This window comes from Melospiza melodia, chromosome W (genome assembly GCF_035770615.1).
Source record: "Melospiza melodia melodia isolate bMelMel2 chromosome W, bMelMel2.pri, whole genome shotgun sequence".
NCBI lineage: Eukaryota > Metazoa > Chordata > Aves > Passeriformes > Passerellidae > Melospiza > Melospiza melodia.
This window is the reverse complement of record NC_086225.1, coordinates 58521691-58530372: the sequence shown is the minus strand read 5'-3', so window position 1 is coordinate 58530372 and position 8682 is coordinate 58521691.

Below are 8682 nucleotides of genomic sequence, written 5' to 3'. Positions count from 1 at the left end.
TCATTTATTTATTCTCAACAGCTCTGGTGAAATACAAAATGGGAGTGCAAAGGTGAAAATCACCCAGACAAGGCTCCCTTTGGTTCGATGTGGCACCAGCTGCACATGGAGTTTGGTGATTCCTGTATCTTTTAAATTATTACTGTACTTCAGTGACTGCCAAGGGGTATTTAAAATGTTCTATTCACACTGTATTACTCATTCCAGTGAACTTAACAAATCATAAAAGTATAGTGGAAAGGTACAGATTTTATCTGATTGGCTCTTCCGTCGTGATTTAATACAGGATTTTTTGATTTCTGCAGAGGAGGAAATAAAATCTGCATCACACTGGGCTGAAATGAGGCTGTGTACAGACACACCTCAGCATCGTTCAATATTTAATGGTGTTACTTAACAATTTTTTGCTGAAAAAAGGCTTTTCCCACTGCAAAGCTTCTCGCTAGTGATGATTTTTTTCCTTCCTTCTGGAAAAATTTCATAAGAAATGTTAATATTTTATCAGGTTGCTGTTGGACTAACATAATTGCCTCTGTGTTCTCAGTATATACCTTCCTTGAAGCATTATTGAAATGGCTGGGGGCTGAGCATGGTTCAGAACACAGAAAACTAGTAAAAGATTAACTATTTAAAAATATGTCAGTATTTCATAATGTATTATTGAGAATGTCATAGAAAAAAAGCTATAAGCCAAGTTGAATCAAGCTCCCACCAAACATAAATTGTTAATTGTTGCTCAGTTCCCAGAGACAATATAACACTGCAGGCATGAGCAAGGAAAGAAAGATTAACCCTGGAGATGTCCTGTGTTTCTGTCAGTACTTGGCAGTTTACAGGAAAGGAAAAACCCAACATTTTGGGGCTATTTAAAGAGTAATAATAGAATTGCACGAGGTGTGGTGCCACAAGGCTTTGGACAGGGCTGCTAATTGTTCTGGAAGGCCTTTGATATAGGCAGGGGCCTGTTTTCCAGACAATTCCTTCCAGCTCAATGTCCCCCAGCATGGAAGTGTTCTGGATAGTGTGGGAGTGGAGGGGCCAGGTGCCCAGGGAGCAGTGCTGTCACAGGGCAGGGGCTTTTCTTCCAGCTCAGTGCTTAACCTGGCGATGTTTTACCTTGTTTAGCCCGTGAGCAATCCAAAAGCCATGAGATTTGTTCTGTGGACTCTTCCTTTCACTTGGATTTCACATTCTGTCTGTGTTCGTGGGGATGTGTGTGGTACTGAGGGTCACAGGCAGGCATCCCTGGGGAGGACAGCAAAAGAGACAAAGAGGAAACATGAAACCTGAAGCATGTATGAGAGTAAAGTTGCTGAGGTTCACCCTGTGTCAGGCTCACCCAGCTGCGAGTGACGCTCACCGTCTGGGTGGGTGGCAGGAGGGAGAGCATCCAGCAGACCCAGGGCTGATTGCTGGGGCTGGAGTCAGCTCAGGAGCTTTCCACAGCTGCCATGGCAATATGGGTGCTCAGGTGAGTCACGGGGCCTGAGTCAGGCCAGAGCCTCTAATCTTTGGGGCATCTCCCGAGCAATGCTGTCCCTCCTGTTCCACCACACACAAACCTCTGCAGGCACAGGAGCTCTCCCTAGTGCTCCCGGGGCTGCTCCCCTGAGGGAGGAAAAACCCCAGACCTAAACACTGCTGCAATTAACACTCAGGCTCGCCATGCCTGGTCTCTTGTCTCTGGAACTGGCCAGAGTGGAAAATTACCTCCTTCTGTTGGCCTCTCTAGAATTCTGTCATTTGATTTCCCCCGGTTCTTATGGTACATAAGGAGTAAGTATCAGCTGTCCATGTTCTCCAGGGATTTGTGCTTTTACAGGCCCTTTCCTGCTGCAAATCTGCAGCACATCCAGTCCCTCCAAGATCCCCAGCTTTCCCTAACCTGTGAGAGCTTTCAAACAATCCATTTCAGTTCCAAGCACTGCCTTTGCAATCCTCATCCCCTTTTCCTGCCCTCCCAGCCCGTTACAGGGTGGCACTTTGGGCGTCAGAGCCATGACAAACACCACCCAGAGACAACAGACCTGCACCTTCCTGTAAAGCACTTTTTGGCTGTGGATTTGGTGCTTGCAGCACTGGACTACCCCCCCAAACATGGCTTTTCTTGGCTCACATCCTGCTGAAGCTGGTGTGCCACCTGAAGAGCTGTCACCACCCCAACACAGGCCAGGGTTGCCTGTATTGCTCATTCTATGCAGGATTATCAATGGGAATTTGCACTAGAACCCCTCTCTGCAGACAAACTGGAGAGCTCTGGGAAGGAGCCCAGCTTTTGTAAATCCTCTATCATTCCTGCCCCAAACTGTAATCAGCACAGCCACCCCACCCATCCCACTGGAATCCCAAATCAGCATGCATATCTCCTTTCAGGGTGGAGATTTCTCCTGCACTTTGGGTTTCGTAACCCCAGTGTTTGGGTTGCAGCTGACAATCATTTCTCCTGTGTCTGCAGGGCATGGAATGGCTTCTGCCATTCCAAATGCCAGGTGCCTCACAGCAGCTTCGTGGAGGTTTACCCAAGTTAGGACAAGTCCTCCTCCTCGGGGAGTTTTGGAAGCATGAGGATAGATATTCTCACAATGGGCTGTCCCTACTTTTAATGTCATCTTTTTAAAGGAGAATTTGTTCCCTTACCTCAAACCCAGACAGCCTCAGGATTTTTGCTTCTTGTAGAGTTGAAGGCAGATCAAACTCACAGTCCCACCTGGCCATGCCTGAAGGAGAAATAGGAGTTATCCCCAAGACATGACCTTTAGAGTGTGTGACAAGCATACAATTAGTTAACAGCCAAACTGCTTCAGTGGGGTTTGGCAAGAGATGTTAGCCCCCATCTTTGTTCCTGTTCAAAAGAGAGAGGTTTGGTATCCCTCTCTCAAAAGCAGCCACGAGCTTTACCATTTCTGTGCCTTCATCTCAGTTGTGTGAATTCAGACAAAACTGACACCTGAAAACTGCTGTAAGAAGCTTTCAACCATTTCCATACAGGGCTATAAAGATGTGGGGCAAAAGTGTCTTTTTGTGGTTTCCTTCACGTGATGTCCCCAGATCAAATAAAATCTTTTAGGAAATACCTGCTCTTTAATTAAACATGCTCATTAGAAGAAGGATAATAATAACCTGGAGACCCTGGAAGGTCCTTGGGCACAGAAAGCAACAGCATCCCTGTTAATGGGGTGGAAGATTTGGCTCCAAGCCCATGAAATGCTTGCCAGGCTGTGGCACCCATCCCATCAGCTCGCACTGAGGCATTTGGATATTCCTGTTCAATGAGCTGCTTGGTTCCACTCGGGTTTGTGTTGGTTTTTAAGCAGAGCAGGGAAGGAGAGGAGGGAACAAACAACACCAAGCAGAGGGAAACAAGAGGGATTAGTTAGAGAAGAACTGGGAGGAGAGTAGTGAGCAAAAGGGTGAGTAGGAGGAAAATCAATCGGAGCTGTAGGCGGGGAAGAGGTACATAAAGCCGTGAAGATGGCACCAGATTAGAGTCGTGAGTCAAGCACTAAAGCATGAAACAAATCTCCAAAGGGTATCCCAGGCTCTTCTAATTCACACAAAAACTTGGGGAAATAACCCCTCAGCCAGAGGCCTGTTACACAAACCCATTATTCATCATGTGCAGTGAGTAGTGCTCCAAGGTGAGTCATGGAGCTGATGCACACCTCCGGGGTCAAGTGGTGGCACAGGTTCCAAATGGGCCCAAAATACAAGGGAATAATAGAATGGGATTGCGAATTGTGCAAAAATGTAAAAACTGAGATTACTTTGAAAGTAATTACTCACCCTGAAAAAGGAGGAATTGGTATGGTTTATACTTACAGAGCCAGCTTAGGCTCTGAAGAGGAATCAGTTCAATCCACCCTGCCTGTGACTTACACTCATGGACATTGTTCCTCAATCAACCACATAGACAGCAGAGACACCCTGGCAAGCTAAAAATGCCCAGTGCCAGATTACACAAAACTGTGATGTTTCCTCTTGCTGTAAAACCTTATCTGCCTTACTATTTATTCCTGTAAGGGTACACTTGATAGCACCCTCTAAATTTCTGGCAGCCCTGGATGAAACTCAGTGCTGAACTGGCTGAACATCATGTGGAGACTGTTCTCCTGGTGCTGCCATGCTCATCTCCATCTGGTGCGCTGGGAAGAAGAGCCAGAAGGATGCAGTGAGTGATGCCTCCTCTTGCCAGAAGAACCTCCAGGTAGCAGAACGTGCTCTCCAGGGATGGGATCACATACCTCATGTACTCAAAAGAGCAAACTCCTTCTCTGGCACAGAAAGATCCAGAGATGAATCTTCATCAGCAAGGAAGACGTACAGATCTGTCAAAAACACCATCTGAGGCTACCTGAGGTTCAGAAGATTGGCATTTCTGTGCCAGACAAACATGTTTTGCATTTCTCTTAATAAATTCTGAGCACAGTCATTTCTGCTGACGCTCACAGGGATGGTAACACATGGCAGAGGGAAGCTGGGGACAGCACAGCTCCATCCACCCGAGTGAGGCTCCTTGGAGCTTCTCTGGCAAGACAACAATTTGCAGGAGTTCTGAGAGCAAGAATAGGAAACAGTAATGAACCAGAACCTAAATGTGTTGTTTATCTGAGGGTACAAGGTGAACACTGCAGGGAGCCCGATGCCCAGCCTCCCTAACAAGAGTCAGGAACAGTTCTCCAGGGATGTGTTAAATTACTCCAGAGTAAGGCTGGTAGCTGGCATCTGTCTGAGCCTGTGCAGCGACTTTTCTTGCGGAGTGGGAGGAGGATTAGTGGAGGGAGAAGACAGGCACGGGAAGGTGCTGTGTGTTGCCAGAAGCTGCAGCACGTGTGGCTGCGTGGGTGGGTGGCTGCACATCCTCGGGAGTCCCCGCGGACTGCGGCGGGCGCTGCTGCCCTCCCATCAGCCAGAGCTGGGGGCTCCTCCTGCGGGCACACACCTGCCGCACAAACACACCGTGCGCTCGTCTGCTCAAACAGCAGCGCTTCTGGAGGGGCTGCATCCATTTAACGCAGATGTGCCTACATGAAGATCGCTGGCACTTTTATAGACCAACGCACACAAAGCATAAATCACATTTACCAGCAATCCAGTGCTAGGCATTTCCACTCTGCTTACTTTGGGAGTTTAATCAAATGAATGCTGTCACCATCTAACATCATTAATCAGCCATTTAAAGCAGTAATGGGGGCTTAAAGTAGGATGAGTGAGTGAATTTCTAGTTAGCACATGCTTCTCTGCATATTAATTTTAAGTCTTGAATAGAATCATAAAATATCCTGAGTTGGAAGGGATCCACAGGGATCAGCAAAGTCCAACTCCCGAAGTCCAAGGAGAGGGTGACCTCTCCTTGCCCTCGTTCTGTTTCAAATCAATCTTTGCCACAGCTCCACATGAGCTCTGCCCAGTGATTCCTTTTCTGGAATACTTTCCCTTTAATTTCAGGCCTCAAGCCACGTCTCTAGGGAACAGCATTTCAACTTCCACAAGGCACCTTCCTTGGTGCAAAGACCAAAGGGATTTTTTTTTCCTGTGTATACAGAGCCTGCGAAAAAACCATGGGAGCTCTAAGCCAGGAAAAGAGGAAAGGGATAAAAGGATGCTGTGACAAGTTATAAATATGTATACATATATGTGTATGTATATACATACAGTGTGGCCACTTTATTGTAATGCCTCTATTATATATATACACACATACATGTATATATAAATATATATATATGTATATACACATCCATAGCTATTGGTACAAGCCCAGTCATGAACACATTACATAAAATGACATTGTGAGGTGGCTAAAAGCAGCCACTTCCCTCAAAAACAAACAAACTGACTCACTTTCACATGTCCCTGGTAAAGCAGAGGGATGCTGCTCATGATGGATAAACGCGGTGGGTCCTGGGGACAGCTGCCTTGCCAGTGCCAGCAGAGCTGTGGGGTCCCTGGCAGGACGTGGCTGCTCTCCAGAGGCTCCTCACCTGTTCCTGTGTGCAGGGAGCCTTTGCTGGAAATGTGTGCACAGAGCTGGGTGTTCTCCCTGCACACTGCTCCTGCCACAGCGTCGCAATAACAATCCACATAACCTGGTGTTCCTTTTGTGTCTCAGGCCAGACACGCTGCCCATGTGCTGAGAGAGCAATTGTAGGGCAGAACAATCCATTAGGAGCATCTGGATGCATACCCTGCAGCCACAATTTGTCTTTGGTGTTCCTATTTTCTTCTCCTTAATTGTATTCCTTGCCTGCTGCTGTGTGAGCAGCATTTCAGTGGAATCACTTCACTAGGACATATCGCTTGGAGTTGCTTCAGAGATGATTTAATCTTTGCACAATGCTTTGAATTCATAAGTAATATTATTGCAATGCACCTTGCTGTCTCCCAGAGGATTCCCCTACTGCTGAGGATGTTCATGGAATTACAGCTAGAATTGCCAGGCAGACTGGTTTCTCCCCTCTTTTTTTGCATGCCAGCCAGTCAGGAGAACAGCAATGTGCACTATCTGGGATAACATCCCAAAGTAAACGCCCTCACAAAGGGCTCTGAGTAATGTTGTAGTAATTCCTGATCACAGAAGTGCCTCCAGGGAAACATGAGATGGATTCCCTCTTCAAACCACATAAAATAATAGCAGGGTTTTGTTGCTGCTCTAGTCAAGCCAACACACATTCCCTTCCCTCAGAAAGTATGAAAGCAGCAAATTGCCCCAAATGGGTCTGGTTTTGTGCAGACAACAATGCAAGCCATAAAATCAATAATATCCCAAAACAATCGCCCAGAGCTGAACAATGGGATCCACTGGGTGAAAGCTAAGCAGAAATAATGCTCCCTTAAGGAAAGACTCCTCACAAATCACAGAAGACAGGATGCAGCAAGGAAGAGTGACAGCCAGAAAAGCCAGAATTTTGATTTGTGGCAACACAGACTCATAGGAAGAGAAAAAAGAAAAAGAAAACAAACATTCTACTGTAAAAAGACAAACAAACAAACCCCTAAAACAAAACAAAACCAAACTAAAACCAAAACAAAACCCACCACTATAAAAAAAAAAAAAAAAACCAAACAAAAAAGTCCAAAACAAACAAAAAAAACCAACCAAACAAGAAAAAGAGAACTTCCTAAGTGTACTCTGGTGGGAACATTTCCATGTTCAAAAGGGTCCAGAGACCAATCTGTGAGCAAAACTCACCTTCCCACTGAAATTCCAAGTGAGAACCTCAGAAGGAATGAAGTGTGTGAGCAGTGCAAGGCTTCAGGACTAAATCAGTCCCTCAGCTCTTCTGGGGAAAGGAAATTCAGAAAGGAAATAGGATGGAAAGAGGCACAGAACTCGGGTCAGTGACTTTGAGTTCCTCAGTCTTATCCCTCATTTCCAAATACCCTGCAAGACTGCGAGTACATTCTACTACTCTGACGCATCATCGTGCCGGCAGCATTTGTCATTTCCCAGATCCCAGGGACTGCATTCCCTGCCAGCCTAATCCTGAGGGACAGCATGTAGATCTGGCGCTTTTAGAGCGTTGTTTTGGAGCCAAATGTGCTGTCAGGAGCGCAGCGAGGCTGGAGCAGCAGCAGCAGCTCGGTCCGTGCTGTCCCGCAGAGCTCACGGCCGGATTCAGCGGTGTGGTTCCCCATCTGTTGGCAAAGCCAGGAGTAACACTGGAGCTCCTCAGGAACACACATTTGGATCCAGATGGAGTCAAGGGCTCCATTCTGTGTCAGCCCCTGATTTCACAGCTTGGGAAAAGGGCTATTCTCCACATGGGAAACATCCCTGCCGTGCTGGGAGGAGAGGCTTTACAGAAACATGGGCTTGTATAAAATGCATGGATTTGACGGGTCACAGCCAGAAAGAGGAATGCACAGGAAACATCTTTTGAATAGCAGGAGTAGGAAAAATCTCCACACCTGCATGTGCTTGCCATGAAGTTTGTGTTAGGATTTCTGTGTGTCTGTAAGCACGAGAGGATCCCTTATCCAGGGCATAACGAGGCACACTCCAAGTGCAGCCGCTGCTCTGTCTTTGTGGAATTCTCTGCACTAACCCCAGCTGTGATAACTAACAATTCACTCGGAATGGAGCCTGATTTAAAGCTGAGCTCTCTCCAGCAAGTGCCAGGCGTGCGGCAGAAAGCACCGGGGCACAGAAAAGCTCCCTGGAGAAACCTGTACCCAAACACACGAGTGTCGTTCTAACATTCCTGTTCCTAGAAGAACTTCTAAGGTCTGGCACAACATGCACCCACCTTTAGCTGATCCAGGGACCATATTCCATCTGAAATGTTCCCACCCTGCTGCGTGAGGAGGCACTCGGGCACAGGGATCCCTCTGCCAAGGGGTATCTCCGGAGCTGTGGCTGCTGTTGATCTGTTGGTTCCTTCTCTCTTAGATATTGATGTTAGCAAACTGAAACTTCCAAAAGATCTGGGCTCAGCCTTCTTGACACTGAAACAGGGCTTTAGCCTAGGAAGGCCCCTAATCTATCAATTTTATCTGCAAGTTTTTAATTTAAATGGGGAGGAAAAAAGGAAAAAGAAGAAACCCTCCAAATTTTAATATAGAAAGGCACAATTCTTTCGGCATGCAGAATTGCCACCATTTATTTTCTGCCTACAAACTATACAAGCTGCAGCATCTGCCCTTTCCTCAAATTAGTAATTTTCAAAATTACCATCTAAATTA